Genomic DNA, 23,551 nt, shown 5'->3' on the forward strand with positions numbered 1-23,551 from the left:
ATCAATAAAGTTTTAAGTATCAGATGTGACATTAAAAGCAGAAGCTTTGATGGTCCACCTGAGAGTAAATCTGTAAGGTTTGTTACCAGCATTCAGACATTAATTATGTTTGCTTCACTGCCAGACAGGACACGGGGGGAGAAAAAAAAGGGATACACAGAGGAGGTCAGCGGCGATCGACAAAGGGGGAAGACAGATCATGCTTGATCACTCCTGATTGCCCCACCGGCTTGTTTTGGGTCCCAGTGCTGAACCTCTGCTAGATTGAAAGAACTGATCCACATTTGTGCCAGGACATCTTGTCAAGAGTGTGACTTCTCATCTTCCGCTTCAGCATGTGTAACAGAAAACCTGTTGAAATCCATCAGTGACAGGCAGGGTTGAGGATTACAGGGTTATGCTGTAAGCAGACTTTTCACAAAATCTTCTGGTTGCCACTGGTCCTGGTGGTTTTTCTTCCAGTTCGACGAGTTTTCTTTTGGAAGGTCCGCCGCTTCCAAGCCTGCCAGGCTCGAGGCGCCAATTTTCACATATGCGCCCATTACCAAGGTCGAGGGCTTCTCCGACCAGGGCTGGCCATCCGTTCCTCCACTGGAGCCGGACTTGACCTCGCTGTGTGGCGTCAAGAACCACCTCACTGGACCGTGAGCAGTTCCCGCTAAGCATGACCAGCTGCTAAGGCGGCTCGCCGATCGCGCACACCAGTGCGCCTTCCAGACCGGCGCTGCAGGAAATCCCATCGCCTTCTCGCCTTTGGCGTTTCCAAAATGGTGGAGGAGCTTGACTCTCCTGTCGAGTCAAAAACCATCATTACTAAAACTGTACACACCGGTTCTGCTCGCATTGCTGCCTGGCAGACCCTTATCCAGCGGCCTTGTGGCTCACGGCCCTGCCCTCCATTCCTGAACACCTGCACAGAGAGATGCTGGAAGGCCACATCACCTCTGACGTTCTGTTTGGTCCCCATCTTACGAGCGTCATCTAGAGGGCTCAGCGGCTGAACTTTCAGCCACGGTGTGAGACCTGGTCCACTCTCGGTCAGCCTCGCACTCCGGCCGTTCCCCCAGAGGATGGGACAAATGGCGCGGAAACTCCATGCGCCCAGCTGCACGGCCCGCTCCGCGGAGCCGGCCTCCCGCTGAGGCGGGACCAGGGAGTTGGCGGCCAACGGTTCCGAACGAGCCAGCAGACACAGCTTGGCAGTCACAGGAACCTCGTCGAAAACAACCACGAAAACGACTCGTTGGGGGGAATGTGTGTGCTTATGGCTGCAATGTTAACTCTGTGAATTATTTTGGTTTTGAAATAAAACTCAAAAAACGTCACATCGAGAGCAGAATCCTACAGTCCTCTGCAGAACCTTCTGCCGAATCCTCACACATGATGTTCCCCGCACCAAGCACTGCAGCACATCTGCATGTTCACACAGTCGGACTCGGTCATGTTACACGGTTAGCTGTAAAAGGGTGCGCTCCATTTGCGCACCGCCCCCAGCCTACGGCCAGGCCCGACTCATCCCGCTTCCCCCCACAACGTTGGGTGGGACGGGATGTCATGGCGCTGTCGCGACCACGCGCAAAGCGCGCACATTGCGCGGCTCCATCCGCTGGCACTTTGACGTCCCCGTGCACGGGCCCGGTTCCCACTCGTCCTTCATGGACTCCACGCTCTGCGGTGCGGATCAGCCTCTTCCAGCTGTTTCACACCCGCCCTTTCGAGCACAGCCCTCCATGGGTCGCTCCCAGTTCTCTGGTACGAGCGACGGCGGTAAGGGCGCGAAACCAATCCTCAGACGTTGCTCACGTGACCTCGAGCGCACGTCCACTGTCAGAACGCGCGCACGAATGCCTCCCTTTCGGCTACTCGCTAGCCCAGCGCACTTTCTCCAAATGTCTGGAGACCGCGCTGCAGCCACTGCGCACGGCGGAAACGAGGGTTTTATTTTACCGGGACGATCTGCTCCGATGCGCCCGGTCCGAGGACGGGGCGTCAGTGCAAACCAGGAGGTTAACAGAGCATCTGTCAACCCTGAGGTTTTCTATAAACTGGGGGAAGAACTTCGTTCTTCCATCCCAGTCGATTATGTTTCTCGGGGTGGAGCTGAACGCCTCTCTAATGAGAGCACGTTCGTCGCCGGTGAGAGCGGCAGATCTCACCACGGTGATCTCCTGCGTGCAACTCCGCGAGATCGTGAGAGCCCTGTTAGTCATGAGACTTCTGGGCATGATGGCTGCAGCCCACTCGGTGGTGCTGCTGGGGTTGTTGCACTCGAGGCGCCTGCAAGTTTGTTCATCTGCCTCCGGGTACACCCGATACGTCAGAAGAGACGTATGTTGAGGGTTTCCCCCTCAGTGGGCGGGGACCTCGCTCACTGGGGGAATCCCTGCATCCCCTCACACGGGATTCCCATTGGACGTCCTGCGTCACACGTATCTGTGTTTACGGATGCGTCACTGTCTGGGGTTGAGGGCACGTGCTTGTCCCATACGGCGGCAGATCGCTGGCCCTCCCACACGCACGAGCACATAAATGTGTTGGAGCTTATGACAGTGAGGAATGTGTTCAGACACTTCGCTGCCCTTCTCGATGGCCGTCATGTCGAAGTTCACACAGACAGCCAGGTGGCGGCAGCCTACATAAATCGCCAAGGGGGAGTTCGATCCCCCCCTCTATTGCGCATAGCCACAGATTTACTGTGTTGGGCACATGTCCACCTGCTGTGCCACCTACATTCCGGGGATCCTGAATGTAGCGGCAGACATCCTGTCGAGAGGGGGTCCCTGCGACTCCGACTGGCGTCTGCATCCCGCGCTGATATCACAGATCTGGATAAGGTTCGGGGAACCGTGTGGATCTGTTCACGGCTCGCGAAAACGCTCAGTGTCGCCTGTGGGTTTCCCTGAGTCTCCGGGACCAAACCTCGCTCGGAGCGGACGCCTTCTCACACCAGCCCGGGCTTCGAACGCTCCTTTATGCGTTTCCACCAGTCCCTCTGATTCCCTGTCTCCTGGACCGAGTTCGGTCAGAACAGCTCTCGGTAATTCTGGTGTCTCCCAGACGCCTGTCCGCGTCATGGCTTCCGGACCAGCAAGCGCTACTGTCCTGCTCCCAGTGGAGACTCCCGCGAAGGGAGGACGCCCCTCCCCAGGCGGATGGGATAATCAGACATCCTCTGGAAATAAGCCATCGGCTGTGGGCCTGGCCGCTGAGCGGTTTCGATTAGGGGTTTCTGGGCTGCCGCGTGATGTGGTCACCACGATTCAGAGTGCGCGGGCGCCCTCTACCGTTGCATCTTACGCTGCTAAATGGGCAGCTTTCCAGAACTGGTGCACAGAGCGGAATGTTCAAGCGCTCTCCTGCCAGCTGGCGGATGTCCTATCGTTTCTGCAGATACGGACGGACAGGGGCCTCGCATTCAGCACTGTTAAGACATATGCTGCAGCTATCTCATGCTGTCACCAGGGTTTTGGTGATAGGTCTGTTTTCAATCATCCCCTCACAAAACGTTTTCTAAAAGGTGTCAGGAGGAACAGACCTGTGTCCCGCCCGCTAATTCCCCAGTGGGATCTAACGGTGGTTCTGCGTGGCTTATCTGAAGCCCCATTTGAGCCCTTGGACCAGGTCTCACTCAAGTTCCTGTCACTTACAACTGCCTTGCTGCTGGCACTGTCATCAGTCACGAGAGTGAGCGACCAAACCGCCCTCTCAGTGGCTCCCGCATGCCTCAGGATCCGGGCAGATGGCGGGTCTGCTGTTTTCTGCCCCAACCCAGCCTTTGTGCCCAAAAAACATTAATACTTCCTTCAAATCCAGGTCAATTTCATTGGCTGGACTTTTTCCTCCTCCCCATAATTCTGAGGAGGAGGCGGCTTCCCCTCTTCTCTGCCCGGTGCGCGCGCTCGCACGATATGTGTCACGCACTTCAGGGATTCGCCGCTCACAAAGCCTGTTTGTGCACTACAGGGAGTCTTCCCTTGGGCAAGCGCTGTTGGCCCAGCGCCTTTGACTCTGGCTATGTGACGCCATTTCACTCGCTTACACATCATTGGGGCGGGATCCTCCTGAGACACTCAGGGCTCACTCAGCCAGAGGGATTTCCTCTTCTGTGGCGCCCCACAGTGGTGTGTCGATGGAAGACATTTGTCAGGCTGCTTCATGGGCTTCACCCTGTTCCTTTACTCGTTATAATTTACGAGGTGTGTCTTCAGGATCCATCACTCGTTCAGTGCTTGGACCTCAGCAGGCTGAGTGAACGCATTATGGCACCTCATCAGCCCTGCTTGAATGAATTTCATCCTCTTGTGGATGATATTTTTTAGTGGGGGCCCCACTCTTCTCTCTGGCTGCCTCAGCCTTTTAAGCCCTGGGCTGAGGCTGAGCTACCCCCACTAAAAGGAGACATGTTGGGTGTGTCCATTGGTTGAGCTAACCAGTGTGGCGTAAACCCATCCAGCTGCGCTTTATTCCAATAGCAGCTCGCTTAAGGGCTAAGACTAGATGAAATAGAACGTTGGTTACGTATTGTAACCCCAGATTCTATGAGTCTAGTCGCAGCCCTTAAGCCACTTGGCCACACTGGTTCTGTTAGGACTAAGAGCCATCGGAGGCGAGCAGTGGAGTCGCTCCACTTATATAACCCACAAGGGGTGCCCACGTGGTGGGCGTACATTTAAGCTCTTCATGATTGGCTGATGCTGAGATCACCCTTCCAATAGCAGCTCGCTTAAGGGCTGCGACTAGACTCATAGAATCTGGGGTTACAATACGTAACCAACGTTCCGTAATATAAGGAGCCATATGATTGGCTGAAAGCGAACCGCCCTGGTGGAATCATATATTTGATTGACAGATTTATTAACCAATGGTGACGTTTGTTGGCCTGCGACGTTAGGAGAGTCTCAAAATTCAGCACACAGATTTCACTCACAAACGCAGGAAGGTTCACAAATGAGAAGCAGTTCGTAAATGCACATTCAGCAATTCGTATGATCTGTGAGTTTATATTACAAGTGTTCTTACAAATTATATTTGTGAACCACAGAGTGTGAACTTCAGAATTAGCGTGTGCATTTGTGGAGAATGTTGCGTGACTTATTTTTTCACATTATATTTATGTGTCAAAGAGTGTGAATTTCCGAATGAGCGTGTGCGTTTGTGTTCCTCCGAATTATATTTGTGAAACACAGAGTGTGGATTTCCGAATGAACATGTGCATTTGTGGAAAAGGTTGTGTGACTTAATTCTTATTGAGACTGTTCTGGCCTCATAAAGAGAGTCTCTGACTTTGGGAACCAGCTTCTCTGGGGCACAGATGAAGATCTCAGTCTTATCTTCATTCAGCTGTAGAAAGCTCCCACCATCCAGGTTTTAATGGAGTCTAAGCAGGAGAGTAACAGCTGCAGCGTAGACATCTCATGGGGCTTAAAGGAGATGTACAGTTGGATGTCATCCGTGTGAAGACGCTAGGAGACTCCTTTAAATGAGCTCAGCAGGTGCTGTAAAGGAAGCAGATAGAGCAGGGCCGTGCAGAGACCTTTGAAGGGGCGGGTGCTCAAAGTTAAAAAAGGGGCACATATACAGGGTTTTCCTGTATTCAAATTTGCGTGGCGGCCGCCTCCAGCTATTTTTGTGCCGCCCCAGCCTGATTTCACTCTGCCCCCAGCTATATGGATGTTACTGTAACTGCAGTTGCAGCGTTGCGCCACTACAGGGCGCTGTACCAGCAGCGGTGCACCGAAAAGCGCTAAAACCGCTGCAGAAAAAGATCAAAATTTGCTTTTCTCGCTAGTTGGTACATACCTATGGTTGGTGCTATTAACGTCCTGATTTTCCCCCAGCTCTTCCATATCGGAGCAGGGCTGTAACTGTCTGTGCGTGTCTGTCTATTTTTAAACGTAGCACGGGTGCAACATCTTTGAATTACTATTTTCCCCAGAACTTTGTTGAACAAAAGTAAGTTACGTGTAAGAAAATGCTTTTTACTGGCGCACAGTGTGGTCATCTGGATGTAGTGGAGGAAAATAAAGGAACCAAGGCAGAACCGGTCCAAAGTTTGGGATCAAAAGTGCAGCTACACGCAGATTAGCTAATGCTAAAGCTAACAGGTAGCAGTCTCGCGATCAAGTGGTGCACAGAAAAATATAAGATGATGATGATCGTAAAACTATGAAAGACTAAACTCTACAAGCGGATGAAAAGTCCCCACCATCCTGTTTATTCTGCATCCTGCAGCACTACGGATCAGAACCGCTGCAGATACGGGTAAACATTACAGCTACAAGTCTACAGCAAGCCATTGTGGTATATAATTCACAAACGCGTCTATCTTTGAACATAATTTGAACTGGATTATTGCTAACCCATACATAATAGACATGCCACCATTACATTGTTAGCAGCAGAAATTAAATGTTATTACCATTTCCAACACAAGTGCATGTTAATGAAATGCATTATATTTTACTGCATATATTTATGTGTTATTATGACTAAGATGAGTGTTATTAATACAAACCTAAAATGTTACTGAAATGTAGGTCAAATATATAAAAATATTTTAACTATAAATATCAGATGGGAAAAAGGAACTAAACACCAATCTGATGCATATTATTGAGCCTTTCATAATAAGAGTCTGTTATTTCAGCCTGATCATTTTGTTGTTTTATTTCATATTTTTTAGCAGCAAACCAGTTTTGTTTCACTTGAAACGTTGTCAGATGGAATATTCTATTAATCGCCAGAAGCTTAGTTTTAGAACACTTAACGAAAACATATTTGGCCTTTAAAAAAGTGAGGCAGTTGAATGCACAGAGTACGCATGTGCTGGCGCACGGTCAGGATGGTACCACCTCTGCCTCAGTCTGAGCCAGGAAAAACCCTGATATAGAGCAAAGTTTTTAAACATATTCATGATCCAACAAGTTAAAAAGTTCAGATAATGAGACCCTTGGTTTCAAACAACATGATGTAAACTAGGAAAATATGTCAATAATTAAGGTAACGTTATTTCATAAACAGTTGTCAGGGTTTCCCTTACATAGGCGTAGCTGTGGCAGCCCGCCACGCCTACAAGATCCCAAGTTTTATTTATTTATTTTTTTAGCTGTTTCCCGAGGAAGCAGCGGGAACTACTATGTTGTCGCTTGTGATCACAGCCGGCAGGCAGGGCAGGGTAAAGTTACAGCATAAAGGTAGCAGTGGATATAATGCTTTTTGGTTTACATGTTTCAATAGCATTAAGATAAATGAGCGTTGACGATCTTGACAGGGTTTCCTCTCCCCACCAGGATAAGCATCACTTATTCATGTAAAATGTATTTATTTTTTCATGTCTGACTTTAACCGCATCTAATACTGTATTACGGCGTGAGCGCAACAGCGACAACTTAAGATCGATGTGTGAGCAGCCTTAAGCTTGGTTTATGCTTGACGCATTCACTTTCCGCGCGGTGATGCGGCTCGCGGATGGAACGCGCTTCACAACTCGCAGAGTTTATGGTCCGTGCGGCTCGTCTCTGCGGTGAACCAATATTCTCCCAAACTGAACGGGGCAGCATGGAGCTCTACGGCAAACATCCAACACTACACCGTAGTAGAAGTAGAAATTACTGTTTACAACATGGCATTTCAGCATATTTAACAGCGTTCTCGTCTTTTCCGACAGTGCGAGCTATTTCTCTCCAAGAATTATTTACAACATGTTGATCACGGTGATCTCTGAGAGCTGAATCATACAAATGTCTGTATTTACCAACCTCTGCCATACTAGTTCTTGCCGGTCCGCCATGTTTTTCCGCGTCCGTCCGTCCGTGTGGTTAGAAATTTTCCGAGGTGCGCGTTGCGGAAATTCTTGGCCGTGCGGAGGAGCGGTGGAGGGGCGTGGTTGTTAAAATGACGCAACTTTTCCGCGCGGAGCCGTGCGGACCTCGCGGACGCGTCAAGCATAAACCAACCTTGAGAGGTCGGGTGTTTCATCTGAACCCTAAAAACCTCCAGCAGGCTACGCTGCACTATTGACGTGTTAGCGCGCAGCGCTAACAACTTAGCGACGTCTCAGAGAAAGCGTAAAAACATGTTGAACGCTTCTTCTGAAGCGGGAAAATAACACCTCTTCTTAAGCAGAGCACGACGTCGCCTTGACTGAGCTCGATAACATTGACCCAGCACAGCCACTGGGTCGTTGGAGCTGCCCCGTGACTGCCTGGTGGAAAACCAGCGGGTTTCATCAGACTCGTAAAGTTTCTTGTTTTTGCTGGGGACCCCCTGTATTTTACCGCTCCCTCCTGCAGTCTTCCCCTATTAACATTTAAAATGATTCTGTAAATTCGTGTATCAATAGAAAAAATCTCTGCCTCTGCCAGCTGCAGTAAATGTAGTCTCCAAATAATAAATAAGAGGTGCATTCATCTGTGTATCTCCTTTGATCCGCATTAGTGATGTTCTCAGCACCAGAACAGTGAAGCAAAGAAACAGATTCCTGAGTTTGTTATCATTTTATTTATTAGGTGCATCTAACCTGTTCTATTTTTCTCTGAAATGAGATCAAATCAGTGCTTCTATGGGTTGTCTCCACTCTGCACTAGAAAATTTTACTTTATTTAGAGACGTGTCATAATTTCAGAGTGCTCTTAAAGCTGCAGTTTGACTTGCTCTCATGTTTCCATAAGACCACCACCCACTCGACTAGGACATTAAATTCACTGAGCTGCATGCTGACTTAGCGACTGCTCTCTGGAGTCACATGTGGAGGCTGTAGTAAGCATTTTGTTTTTGTCTTTAGCGCTGCAGACCATTTATTGCAGCACGGATAAACTGAATAGTTTCACAACTTTTAAATCAAAAAGATAATCAGTCCATCGCCATTCTCCTTCCCGGCACCTCCATTCTGCTGACTCCAACCTCCTTTCCCCTTTCAGAACAAAACATGGCACCATGGGGGATCGAGCCTTTGCAGCCGCTGCCCCCACACTTTGGAACTCTCCCACTAAACATCAGGAACGCCGTCTCTCTTTCTACTTTTAAGTCACTGCTTAAAACCCACTTCTTTAAATTGGCCTTCTCTTAAGATCAACCCAGCATCCCCCAGTCTGTTTACGATGTTTCATGTTGTTTTATTATGTGTTTATTGCATTTTTTGTGAAGCCTGACTGACCTAAAAAGTGCTAGACAAGTTTAATGTATTATTATTATTATTATTATTATCACTTACAACCGCAGAAGGCAAAGTGTGTCCCCACTCCCTGTTCAGCCATTTTCCTGCACCAGATCTGGCGTTTACAGATGTTTCACACCTGTGTGAATAACACAGCTGTCTAAGAGAAAAACCACTTCTCCAACTCATTTACTTATTTACATATCTGAAAGGTGGCAGCCCTACCTGTGTCCATGCTGTCCAGGTCCAGGTGGTGAAGAACACACGATGAATCAGTCCCAGCTGATGGATGATCCTGAAGTGGTAGCAGGTTTTCTTTAGCCGTGTTTAGCTAACAGCTGCAATAGAAACAAAGCAGGAGAGCTGATTAAGATGCTGCTTCAGAACAACGCAGGAGATTAAAGATCCAACGCTTTGGTTCTGATCAGCTGAGGACAGATCCAGTCTGGAAAAGAGGACCTTTGCTCACCAGAGTTCTCAGAGTTCTCTTCTGTTCTTCCAGCTACAGACTAAATAGAAGATGGATGCTCTACAAAAATACTAACAACGGTTTCTCCTGTTTAGTTCTGTCTGGTGGCTCACTAAATCCAGCATGTGCGTGCGCGCGCGCCTGTTCTATTGATCTCTTTATTAAAACTATTTAACGGTAATAAAATAGTTTGTTGATTTTAAACAGGGAAAACCCCACTCGCGATTTAGCGATAGCATGATGCTAACTCCATTAGGCCGCTAGCGTGCTTTCCCTCACAAAGAAACGGTGTCCACTCACCAAGTGAACTGCTCCACTCACTAAAGACGGTAAATGTTCCAGATCCAACTACGTTACTGACTGTACTACCGACTACTGACTACCAAAACTCACCAAGTCCACCGAGTTATCTCAGAACAGCACAGCTTCTAGGTCGTGTCTCGGCAACTACTGTTGGCTACAGCTAGCTTAGTTGTAGCACGGGGCGGGGAGTGGGCACAAGAATAACATATATGGAAATGGTGCCATTGCTTTTCGGAACTGAAGGGGGCGCTAATGTCGAGCTACCGTTTTGGAAAAAATCTTTATTCAAATTGTTCATGAAACAATATATAAATCTAGGTAAACTATCGTAATTTCTATATTTCTGATTCATTAATAGTTACAAATTATTACAATATTTTTTGTACGTCGTTGTACTAAACATGACACAGTCAACAATCATTTAAACTATAATTTTCAATAATCTTCATCAAAGAATGACTGATTCTTCACACTTTTCACATCACTTTAATTTTTTTAAATTAGTGTGGTATTTTTTAAACGCCAATGTCATTCGAAATCTCATGAGGATGATTTTTACAAATGGCCTAGTTTTATACTATTTGTAGGAAACTGTAACCATTTGAGTTTGATGAGACTATTCATAGTATTTAAAACTGATATTTAAACCCAATTCCTCCAAAGATGTAACATCAGCTCTCCTAAGTGTCACCTGTGTCTCCAAATGAAATGAGTTGTCCTGATTTAATTTTTTTGTTATGTTATCATGTAACCTAATGAAAAAATTGGGTAAGTGTGTGGAGAAAACTTTCCATTTTAGCAAAAAGAATAACTTCCAAAAGGATGGCTCTGTTGAACAGCTGCTGAGAACGACTTTTATGGATTTTAGTTTCATATCAATATAATTTCTAAAAACATGTGAAACTCCAAAAATTAGAATGTTGCACATTAATTTATTTTAGTAAAATCAAAACCAATTGCAAAGTACTTATGTCTGACAATTTTCTATTTAAAAGCAGTGTTGGATGTTTTTAATGTAATATTCTAATTGTCTGAATTTTTGAATGCAGGGTTTTCATCATCTGTAAGCCATAATTATTACAATTATAACAAATAAAGGCAGAAATATCTGGCTTTGTATGGAATGAGTCTTATTACTGAAATAAATCAACTTTTTCACTATATTCTCATGTTTTGAGTTTTACCTGTAATTTGATTTTTTATTAAGTTCATTTGACTCATTTTTATATAAACTGCAACCAATTTTTCAAGAAACTTTATTCTCAAACAGAGGAACAACAGGATATTGTTTCAAAAAAATCTAAACAGCAGCAGTTCTTTTCAGCATTACAAAAAACACATGTGAGTGCACTTGCTGCAGAAATGTTTCACTGGACTATTTGGCAATGTTTGAACATTTGAACATGCTCAATGCTGACAGCCAGGGCAGTGTCCAGGTATCCCACCAGAGTAATAGCGAGGGTACTTTCCTCTTCGTCCTTTTCCCGTGAAGCCCACACAGTCTTTGTATAGACCGTGCTCAGACTTGAAGGTTGCAGAAAACCTGCTCCAGTGAATCTCACCTATTAACAAAATGATAATTAAATTAAGCCAATTAATTAACATCATTGGTCATTTATTACCATCCAGCCAGGCAAAGTGGGCCTTCTTCCTAAAAACAGGATCTGAAACAATGGTGATGAAGTGTTTGCAGGTCAGTGCCGATGACAGGTAAATGGTAAATGGCCTGTATTTGATATAACGCCTTCTAGAGTCCTGGAACCCCCCAAGGCGCTTTACAACACAATGAGTCATTCACCCATTCACACACACATTCACACACTGATGGGGATGAGCTACAATGTAGCCACAGCTGCCCTGGGGCGCACTGACAGAGGCGAGGCTGCCGAGCACTGGTGCCACCGGTCCCTCCGACCACCACCAGCAGGCAACGTGGGTTAAGTGTCTTGCCCAAGGACACAACGACAGCGACAGACTGAGCGGGGCTCGAACCTGCAACCTTCCGATCACGGGGCGAGCACTTAACTCCTGTGCCACCGTCGCCCGTAAGCTGCATCTCCTTCTGTTAGGATCACCTCCAGGAGCACAGCTTCAAGCACAAGTCTATGAAAACAACACACATGTGCACCGTGAGACTGTCATAAAATTACAAGACAACATGAATGTTTATTTATTTATTTTTGTCATTTAAAAGGAAAAGAAAGAACACAGTAATACAGAATCTCAATTATAGTAACCAAACAGGTGTAGGCTGAAGCCTAGCTTTTTATGCCTACCCTATTTACTCAATCACATTACTTCTCAAAAAAAAAAAAGAAATGACAATAATAAGATAAAAGTAATGTAATAATAAAAATGAGAGTGAGATAAAAATAATAATTATCAATCAATCAATCAAATATACTTTATTAATCCCAGAGGGAAATTAGAGTTTCAGTACACACAATTCAGAGATCAGACATACATGGGCAAGACACATGACAAGAATTGGTGAGTGTGGTCATTCGCAACCCTGAGTCGCGCTACCTTAATAGAGACAAGAGGGTTACATGAGGATTGGTTCAGGTGGAGGGAAAAAAAGGCACTTCAGAGTTACCCTCCCACCAGGAGGGCAGCTTTGTTCTGCAAAAAAACACCTCAGACAGATATGCAACAGACTTCAGACAACACAACATAAGCGTCCACTAGGTGGGGTGGTGGGTTGGAACTATCCCAACTTCAGTTCCTGCAGCCACGAAGCAGCGCATGTCACCTCAGTGTGGATAGGGGGAGGAGCATTGAGGGTTGGAGGGTTGCAGTGACCCTGGAACGTTTCAGCGGCCTTCCCGCAGTCCCGCCCAGGCTGGGAAAGGAGACAGAGTTGAGTTGCCATAGCGACGGCACATTCCACATATCTTCTGAGGGGGTAGTTTTCGTTGGAGCCTTGCAGGCTCAAGGACGCCAGATTCCGATTAGAAATTGTTTTGGGGCCAGACAGAGATAATTTCCTCTCTGTCTTACAGTTTGTTGGTCCTCACATAGGCGGAGATCCCAGGGGGGACGGGGGGCACGTGTCCCCCCCTCACACAAAGTTGTCCCCCCCACAAAAGTTATTGTAAACACATAAATGCTATCAGTAAACCTGTATTGTTTCCTAAAACCACTACATAAAAGTTAGTCTGCAAATACAAAACAATGTGTTTTTAATTGTTGAGAAATTATAATCCCCCCCCCCCCCCCTGGTACGGCCAGTCCACACACGCTGTTTCCAACGGGCGGGGCTGCCGGCTCTACCCCGCTCACAGCTTCACAGCAGCCCGCAGGCTCACAGGAGGCAGGAATCAAAAAGCCAGCGGTTTCCTGCAGTAAGTCATTTATCACACGCTTGTTCTACAAACTTAAATATGTATGTCAAATGTGGTCATAAATGTCAAACATAGACACCGATTATCTTTAGATTTTGATCACCGGTCGGAGATCCCTTTATGACAGACCACCACCACCACCACAGTAAAAAAAAAATAGTTGTCACTTCATGTTCTCTGGTCATTCCAGGATTATTTCGCTATTATTATTCCATTCACTAAGGTGATCAAAAGTTCCTTTTTCCGGACACGTACGCTTTCACGGTCTGCCCCTGGAATCTACGGAGCATTTATAGATCGATGAAAATGTCCGCGTTTCATCCTATTTAGCAGATGAATATGGTAGAATCAAAACTAACTCGTCCGATGTATGGAAAACCACAGCGTTTAACCGCTCTCATCACGTCTTCCCCAGGCTCTGCAGTTGTTTACAATATGTCAAAGTGCCGGTGCACCGTGCAGCTTAGGGATGAACTGGCATGAACCGGTTGCAGCAAATGTGTGGTGGAGGCAAAGCTCTCAGTGTAAAAGAACGTAGACACAAAAACACTATGAAAACTGAGAAAAGTGTGTGTTGCTGTTCAACTGTCAGCAGACCAGGTCAGTTGAAATGGCAGAGAAACGAAAAACGGCAGACATCAGGTCGTTTTTTAATGCTCCAGAACGTCAAGCAAGTAGAAACTTGCATTTTGATAAAGACTTCTATAAGAAGGAAACAAAATGCCTTTGAAATTGTTTCTACTGTAAATGGTTTCATTAGGTAAAGTCCAGGCACTTGAGCGCAGGCAGCCAGCGCCTGTCAGACACAGGCACAGAGTCACAGGTCAGTCTCTTATAAGGACATACAGTGTTGTATGTAGAGAGTATTTTTTTCATGTCCCCCCCAAAAATTACTCTCTGAAGTTTTACTGTTTATTGTCCCCCCCCAAAATTGAAATGGGATTTCCACCCTTGGGTCCTCAACCTCTCAAAATCCCAATAATGGACGTTAATCTATCCCAATCCGTGCTGATTCGTCCACTCTCTCCTTGATGGCATCCGTCTTTTGTGCCAAAGAATGAATCTCTGCCAAAGTCCAAAGTTTACGATTCATCTCGACAATTATTTGAGTCTGTGAATTCACAGCGCGGTGCAAACCATCTCTGAGCTCCGGGATCCGGCCAGTATTCCTCGACAGCTTGTTAATTTTCCAGTAAGCCAGGTAGCCTCCAGGGCCAATGAGCAGGAAACCTGACACCAACACCACGAATATCCACACGTCTTCAGAGTCCTCCACAGACAGAGATAAAAATAATAATTATGATAATAATAACTGAAATATATTGAGCAACAACAACCATAATTCAGCAAGAGGAAAAATACCCAGAACTAAAGACAAGACTATACAAAACCTCCAGTAATCTTAATAAGTCAGTGTATGATACTGATCAAAACAGAGATTTAAATACTATAACTTGTGCAAGAACATTACATTTTCATTCACATCTATCAGATACACTAGCTCTTTTTTTAACAAACTTTATTTGTTTTTGTCACAAATACATAGTAACACTAACAAACATACATCAAATAAACACACAAACAGACATCAGCTCATTAATCGACAAGAGGCACATAACAGATAATAGAACCTTCCAAAAGGTACATTTTTTGATTGTTTTTGTTATACAGGGTCAATCAGAAATAAACACTGAAGACTTATTAAAGCGAGGTCTGCCTTATTTACAATTAACTTTATGGTGTTAACATATGAATGGAAGTCATTTAAGAAAACGCAAAAGTTAGGGAGAGATTTGGAGACCCTCGCTTTATGTATATGAAATTTCCCTAAAAGAAGCATTAAATTGGTTCTCGACCGGAAAAGGGTGGCTTGCCACCTCCGGGTCGGGGGAGAGGTCCTACCTCAAGTGGAGGAGTTTAAGTATCTCGGGGTCTTGTTCACGAGTGAGGGTAGGAGGGATCGGGAGATCGACAGGCGGATTGGTTCGGCGTCTGCAGTGATGCGGACGCTGAGCCGATCTGTCGTGGGGAAGAGGGAGCTGAGCCAGAAAGCCAGGCTCTCGATTTACCGGTCGATCTACGTCCCAATCCTCACCTATGGTCATGAGCTTTGGGTAATGACCGAAAGAACGAGATCGCGGATACAAGCGGCCGAAATGAGTTTCCTCCGTAGGGTGGCCGGGCTCAGCCTTAGAGATAGGGTGAGGAGCTCGGACATTCGGGAGGGACTCGGAGTAGAACCGCTGCTCCTCCGGATCGAAAGGAGCCAGTTGAGGTGGTTTGGGCATCTGGTCAGGATGCCTCCTGGACGCCTCCCCGGGGAGGTGTTTCGGGCATGTCCTGCCGGCAGAAGGCCCCCGGGTCGACCCAGGACACGTTGGAGAAGTTACATCTCCAATCTGGTCCGGGAACGCCTTGGGGTCCTGCCGGAGGAGCTGGTGGACAAGGCCGGGGAGAGGACGGCCTGGAGCTCCCTAGTTGGGATGCTGCCCCCGCGACCCGGACCCGGATAAGCGGAGGAAGACGACGACGACGACGAGAAGCATTAAATTAATTATAAAACTTAACCTTTTATCATTACATTCAAACTTGATAATAACATCCTTAGATCTGATTAAGATAGTGTGTTTGGATTTAATCATAATGAAAATTTCCATATCTTTCCAGATGAGAGAGGACAATTATAAAATAAGTGTATGATAGTCTCTGAACCAGTATGACAAAAGGTACATTTCTCATCCAGATCCTTGAACAATGATAATTTTTTGTTACATGGATAAATATTGTGTAAAATTTTGAAATTAAGTTCCCTTATCTTGTTTGAAATACAGTATTGGCAGTGAACCATCCATGCTTTCTTCCAATTTATATCAAACTGTGTGTTCCAGAAAAACTTTCCTTTGGGTGCCACTGTATCAGAACAACATAAAACCTTCCTTATATGCTGATTTGAACATTTCTTGTCTAATAAATCAATACCCCCAACTTTTAGAGATGGCATCTGCAAACTAAATCTCTGATAAACAGAGTGTGCTCTCATTAACTCAACTATGCCTGAAGAAATGGATCTCATGACCGAGGCAAATTATCTGTATTTCACTGGAAAGTCCTTAGTTTTCAAAAAGTTTTCATAGGTATAAAGGCTTCCGTTATCATCAAATAAATCTGCGGCAAAAATGATGCCTTTCTCAACCCAATTCATTTTGTATAAGCTTTTGCTTGTCATAACTCGCGGGAGGTGTTTAACCCAAGACATGCAGAATCAACACGACGTCGATAGGTGGGTAAAAAGAAAAGTTCTTTATTTCCTAAGATGGAACAAAAAGTGCACTGGTAAGTCCAGTGAAGGTGTGCCGTTGGCGTTAGTCCATTCAGTAGTCCACGGCGTGTGGGAAAGAGGGTAGCCAAGGTGAGCGCAGGTGGAATTCAGCGGGCTGAGGCGGGTGAGGCAGCGGAGATAAACAGGCAGGCGTAGAGGAGGATGGGACGTGGTTCTGGAAATCTGAGGTTCAAGCGGCGAGAGAAGTGTGAAGAGTTGTGTCCTGAGCAGAGCAAACAAACAGAGTTCAGGGAAAATCCAAAGGCATAATCCAGCAAAACAGTCCAAGGTTCGGAGCCAGTAATCCAATGTCAAATTTCTTAACAAGCAAAACGAAGTCGAGAGGCTGGGCTACCTAACAGGTGCAATCATCCGGCGCAGTGTGGTGTCTCCATCCTCCTTTTATACCTGACCTCCAGATTGGAGATCTGGCACACCTGCAGCACCCTTTGCTCCTCACCTGTGGATGATTACCTCAGAGAAGGTTAATGAGGAGAGTGCTCACCTCGGCTCAGGAACATGACACCACCCCCCCCCCCTCAACGGACGCCCCTCGGCGTCCTCGCAGCGGACCGGGAAGCCTCAAAGTCGGTGATGAGGGAGGGGTCTTCAATGTAGGACCGGGGAATCCAGGACCGCTCCTCAGGACCATAACCTTCCCAGTCCACCAAGTACTGCACCCCTCGTCCCCGGGGGCGTGAGTCGAGGATCCGCCGGACCCTATAAACAAGCCCCCCCTTGTAGAGCCGGGCAGGCGGAGGCGGAGCAGGCACCGGACACAGAGGGCTGGAAACCACGGGCTTGACCAGAGACACATGGAACACTGGGTGGACCTTCAGCGATTGCGGAAGGTCCAGACGAACGGTCATCGGGCTCGGAACTGCCACCACCTTGAACGGACCAAGGTACCTCGGAGCGAACTTCCTAGATGTCGCCTTGAGGGGTATGTCCTTGGAGGACAACCAGACCATCTGCCCCGGGGAGTAAGTCGGCGCTGGGCGACGATGTCGGTCTGCCAGCCGTTGATTCTTCTCAGCGGTGCGCAGGAGGGCAGACTTTGTGGCCGACCACACACGGCGGGCCCGGCGAAGAAACTGGGGCGTGGAAGTTGTGGGACCTGTTTGGAGCGGGAACAAGGAGGGTTGATATCCAACCGAGACCTCAAACGGGGACTGACCTGTGGCAGTGGAGATGTGGCTATTGTGGGCGTACTCCACCCAAGCGAGATGGTCACTCCAGGCAGAGGGGTTTGTGGCACAAACACAACGCAGCATGGCGCCCAGCTCCTGATTCATGCGCTCGCACTGGCCGTTGGTTTGGGGGTGGTATCCTGAGGTTAAAGCCACCCGGGCCCCCAGGACAGTGGCGAACTCCTTCCAAACCTTGGACACGAACTGGGGGCCGCGATCCGAGAGGATCTCAGTCGGTATGCCATGGAGCCGAAACACATGCTTGACCAGGAGCTGGGCGGTCACGACTGAGGAAGGAAGAATCTTTAAAGGGACCAGGTGACAGGCCTTAGAGAACCTGTCTACAATAGTCAAAACAGTAGTAAAACCGTGGGAGGCAGGTAATCCACAAACAAAGTCTATTGCGATGTGTGACCACGGGCGAGACGGAACAGGCAGAGAACACAATAATCCAGCTGGTGGTCGATTGGTACCTTTCTGTTGGGCACAAACATGGCAAGCTGACACGTACTCCTTAACGTCCTTATAGATGGCGGGCCACCAGAAAGAACGCTTGATTAGTGCCAAGGTCCTACCCACCCCAGGGTGTATGGAGAACTTCCCAGAGTGAGCCCAATGGATGACTCTTCCTCGCAGAGTCTGAGGGACAAACAGTTTATTGGATGGTCCGTTACCTGGGCCGGGATCGGCCTTGAGAGCTTCCAGGACCTGGTCCCTTATTGCCCAGGTGACCCCTGCCACAATGCAGGACGGAGGCAGAATGGTTTCAGGCGCGGACTCATCCTCTGAGGCATACTGGCGGGAGAGAGCGTCGGGCTTAGTGTTCTTAGATCCTGGGCGATAAGACAACACAAAATTAAAACGAGAGAAAAACAAGGACCAACGGTATTGTCGAGGGTTAAGTCTCTTAGCCTCCTTGAGGTATATCAGGTTCTTGTGGTCTGTCCAAATCACAAACGGATGTTCAGCCCCCTCCAACCAGTACCTCCACTCCTCCAGGGCCAGTTTAATGGCCAGTAATTCCCGGTCTCCCACATCATACCTGCTCTCAGTAGGTGTTAAACGCCGGGAAAAAAAAGCACAGGGATGGAGCTTGTGATCAGCAGGAGACACCTGTGAGAGGACCGCACCCACCCCAGTGTCCGAGGCATCCACCTCCAAGGTGAACTGCTGCGTAGTGTCAGGCCTGCAGAGTACCGGAGCCTCAGAGAACCTCTTCTTGAGTGCCCGGAAGGCTGCCTCTGCCTCTGGAGACCACACAAAAGGCTTAGAAGTAGAGGTGAGAGAAGTTAGTGGAGCAGCGGTTTGACTATAGTTTCTAATGAACCGTCTATAGAAATTAGCAAAGCCCAGAAATCGCTGCAGCTGTTTTCTGGTGGTAGGAGTAGGCCACTCCGTCACAGCTTGCACCTTGTCTGGGTCTGCCTTCAATCGCCCGCTCTCCAACACAAAACCTAAAAACTTCACGACCGGCACATGAAATTCACATTTTTCTGCTTTCACAAACAGTCTGTTCTCCAAGAGCCGTTGTAAAACAGCTCGAACATGTCTCTGGTGCTGGGAGATGGACCTGGAAAAAATCAAAATGTCATCCAGATAAACCGTAACAAAGTCATTTAAATAATCACCCAGAACAGAGTTCACCAGTCTCTGGAACACCGCTGGAGCATTGGTGAGACCAAAAGGCATCACCAGGTATTCAAAGTGCCCCAAGGGTGTTTTGAAAGCCGTCTTCCACTCATCCCCTTGGCGGATCCTAACCAAGTGATAGGCGTTACGGAGATCCAACCGAGTGAAGATGGTGGCGTCCTGGACCGGCTCGAAAGTGGAAGACAGTAGGGGTAAGGGGTACTTGTCTTTGACAGTTATCTGATTCAGACCCCGATAGTCAATGCATGGGCGGAGAGACCCGTCCTTCTTGGTGACAAAAAAGAATCCCGCCCCCAGGGGTGAAGTTGATGGTCTAATGGTCCCGTTTGCCAAAGCCTCAGTTATGTAGGTCTGCATACTGTCTCGTTCCGGCTTTGAGAGGCTGTAAAGACCACTGGATGGCAACGGAGCTCCGGGTAGCAATTCAATGCTACAATCAAATGGGCGATGAGGAGGTAGCGTGGCAGCTCGGTCCCTGCTGAAGACCTGTTCAAGGTCGTGATAAACAGAGGGTACCTGGGAAAGATCGAGGGGCTCAGTAGGCGCCGAGTCGGAGTCCTTAGCCACGGTGGGTGCTGACTTGAGGCATGTGAGAAGACACTCCGGACTCCAGGATTCTAATCTGTTGGCTCGCCAGTCCAGAAGCGGGTTGTGTATCTTGAGCCACGAATGTCCAAGCACCACCGGGTTCTGCGGGGATGGGAAAACAAATAGTGAGAGTGTCTCTGTGTGGTTACCTGAAACTTGGAGCTGGAACGGCACGGTCCTGTGGGTGATGGTAGACAGTACTCTGCCGTCCAGAGAGGTAACCGACACTGGTTCGGAAAGTAGTTCAATGGGGATACCCCATTCACAAACAAATTGGGAATCCAGAAGAGACTGCTCGCAACCCGAGTCTATTAAAGCAGTGGTAGGGTGGCGTTGATTTCTCCAAGTCACAGTACATTCGATGAGGAACCGGGAGGTTTTACTTTCAGAGGTACCCCCCACCAGGACTCCCAGTTCTACTGGTGGGTTCGACCTTTTAGCAACGCCGGGCATGTCTGAACAAAATGTCCAGGAAGTCCACAGTACAGACAAAGGCCCTTGCTGATACGCTGCTGCCGTTCCTCCGGGGTTAAATGGGCTCTTCCCAACTGCATGGGCTCCTCCGATAACTCCGCGGACGAAGGTCTGGCGGTTGGGTGGCGAGGTGTAGGATGCGGTGGAAACTCCATCGCTGACGTTTTATGAAGCTCGCGATATCTCTTATCAATAGAGATGGACAGAGAGATTAATCCATCCAGAGTGGCTGGTTCTGGACACAGAGCCAGCTGGTTCTTTATTCTATCACTCAGGGCCTCAATAAAAGCTGCCTTTAAGGCATCATCATTCCATGTTGTCATGGCTGCCAAAGTCCTGAACTCCAATGATAGCTCCGCCACCGTTCTCCTTCCCTGTGATAGATGCAAAATCTTCCTTCTAATGTCAGTTGTGGTCTCTGAGCTGCAGAAAGTCTGTTTAAAATCCTCCAAAAAATCCGCATAGGGACCAGACAAAAATTCAGCATTTCTGCTCTTTGCTTCTGCCCACCTAAGAGCCTTTCCCCTCAAAAGTCCAACAATGAACGAAATTCTAGCAGAGTCCGTCATAAAAGCATTTGGGGAACGTTCGAACGCCAGGCGGCACTGTAGTAAGAATCCATAGCAATCCTCGAACTCACCCGAGAACGTAGGACATGGCAGCGGTGGAGCTGAACGGAAGTGGGTGACCTCCGGAAGTCCGATAGCCTCTGGTCCGGGTGGAATCACTACTCGTGACAAAGGTTCCGGGCCTGAAGCGGAAGTGGCAACTGGGACAGAGCCCGGGGATGGAGCTGGAGCAGGAGCTGGAATTCGCTCGTGAAGCTGTTGGATCATAGCCTCCAAATGCTGGTAACGCTGGTTGGCGACCGTCAGCTGTTCCATGAGCACCGGAAGAGTCTGCTCCTGCTGGGACATCCTGTTAGCCAGATCGGCGAGTGCTGATTCCGCTGGGTTAACGTTCTGGCCGGATGATTCTGTCATAACTCGCGGGAGGTGTTTAACCCAAGACATGCAGAATCAACACGACGTCGATAGGTGGGTAAAAAGAAAAGTTCTTTATTTCCTAAGATGGAACAAAAAGTGCACTGGTAAGTCCAGTGAAGGTGTGCCGTTGGCGTTAGTCCATTCAGTAGTCCACGGCGTGTGGGAAAGAGGGTAGCCAAGGTGAGCGCAGGTGGAATTCAGCGGGCTGAGGCGGGTGAGGCAGCGGAGATAAACAGGCAGGCGTAGAGGAGGATGGGACGTGGTTCTGGAAATCTGAGGTTCAAGCGGCGAGAGAAGTGTGAAGAGTTGTGTCCTGAGCAGAGCAAACAAACAGAGTTCAGGGAAAATCCAAAGGCATAATCCAGCAAAACAGTCCAAGGTTCGGAGCCAGTAATCCAATGTCAAATTTCTTAACAAGCAAAACGAAGTCGAGAGGCTGGGCTACCTAACAGGTGCAATCATCCGGCGCAGTGTGGTGTCTCCATCCTCCTTTTATACCTGACCTCCAGATTGGAGATCTGGCACACCTGCAGCACCCTTTGCTCCTCACCTGTGGATGATTACCTCAGAGAAGGTTAATGAGGAGAGTGCTCACCTCGGCTCAGGAACATGACATTGCTGTTTGTGGTAATATTACCATTATTCCATAATATTTCTTTGTGTGGGGAGAAATTATGTGTTTGGCATAATTTCCACGCAAGTAAAGCCTGCTGGTGAAACATTGAAAGTTTCACTGGTAATTTAGAAATAATAAAGTTGCAACGTAACAGAAAATTTAAACCCCCTACCATTTTAAATATGTTGTGTGGAATAAAATTCCATAAAGATTCTGGCATTTCTAGACATTTTTTAATCCATTTGACTTTAAAGGTGTTGTTTAAGTGGAAAAAATTTAAGAGTTCTAAGCCCCGCCCCTTGCTCTTTCCAGATAGAGTATGTCTTTTTTTAGATGATGATACCTGTTCTTCCAGACAACGTTTACAAATAAACTGTTAATTTCTTTACAAGTTGCATCATTAACATGAAGGGAGAGGGCGGGATATACTAACCTTGATATGCCTTCAGCTTTTGTTAACAACACCCTGCCAAAAATAGAGAGGTCCTTTGCAGCCACATATTAAGAATCAAATGAGTTTTTTAAATCCTTGATTGCAGATTTAATGTTTGTCTCATCATTTTGTCTTTTATTATGTGAATTCCTAAATATCTAACAGTTTGTTTGACGGGAATATTGAACATATATTGGTCATTGGTTTCATATAAACATAAAATTTCACTTTTATCAACATTTAGCTTCAGTCCTGAAGCTTCTGAAAATTCTCGTATTGCATGTAGAGCATTTGGTATCTGTGATTTATCTCTAAGAAACAAGACTGTCATCTGCCAATTGGGACATTTTAACTTCTTTATTAAAAATTTCTAAACCATGAATATTTGGATTGTGTGAAATATTTAAAAGCAAAGTTCAGCGGATATCAGAAACAAAAAGCAAGAAATTGGGCAGCCCTGTCGTACACCTCTTAATATTGGAAACCTCCCAGACATCTGTGGATATAAAATTATTGAGCTGTTTATATCTTTATAAAGCATTTCAATAACACTAATAAAAGACTCTCCGAACCCTAAAATTTGAAGTGCTTGTAAAATGAAGGTGTGTTCAATCGAATCAAATGCCTTATAAAAGTCAAGGAAAATCATCAAAGCATTTGAGTTTATAAAATGTGAATAATCGATTAGATCCAACACTAGTCTAATATTAGAGCTAATGTGACGTTTGGGAAGAAATCCGTTCTGGTTTTCACTTATTATCTCACCTAAATCCTTTTTTAGTCTTTTCGCATACACCAAAGATAAAATTTTGTAATCAATATTTAAAAGCCAGATAGGTCTCCAATTTTCTATTTTTAAAGGATCTTTGTCTGTCTTAGGGAGCAGAGTTATAAGACCTTGTTTCATAGTTGTTGTCATTTCTTGCCTACTTATACATTCTTTGAACATCAGAAAAAGGTGACTACCAGTTAATTCCCAAAAACAAAGATAGAATTCTACTGAGAGTCCGTCGCTACCAGGTGAC

General features: G+C 46.9%; 2 protein-coding genes across 5 annotated transcripts in view; one reads left to right on the forward strand and one right to left on the reverse strand.

Annotated features, from left to right (window-relative positions):
* Positions 1–10,768, reverse strand: part of LOC129157298 (zinc finger protein 84-like) — a 67,765-nt gene extending 56,997 nt beyond the window's left edge. The window contains exons 1-3 of one of the 4 annotated variants that reach the window (XM_070542956.1): positions 10,017–10,123; positions 9,380–9,492; positions 9,212–9,293 (exon numbers count right to left, since the gene is read on the reverse strand). The gene's annotated coding sequence lies outside the window, so the exon portion shown is untranslated. Of the gene's footprint in view, positions 1–9,211; positions 9,493–10,016 lie in introns of all 4 variants that reach the window. The other 3 variants (XR_011515798.1, XM_070542958.1, XM_070542957.1) reach the window with 3 other exon arrangements.
* Positions 1–23,551, forward strand: part of LOC129157329 (zinc finger protein 235-like) — a 300,301-nt gene that overhangs the window by 171,432 nt on the left and 105,318 nt on the right. The gene's annotated exons all lie outside the window — the stretch shown is intronic.

This window comes from Nothobranchius furzeri, chromosome 12 (assembly GCF_043380555.1).
Source record: "Nothobranchius furzeri strain GRZ-AD chromosome 12, NfurGRZ-RIMD1, whole genome shotgun sequence".
NCBI classification, from domain to species: domain Eukaryota; kingdom Metazoa; phylum Chordata; class Actinopteri; order Cyprinodontiformes; family Nothobranchiidae; genus Nothobranchius; species Nothobranchius furzeri.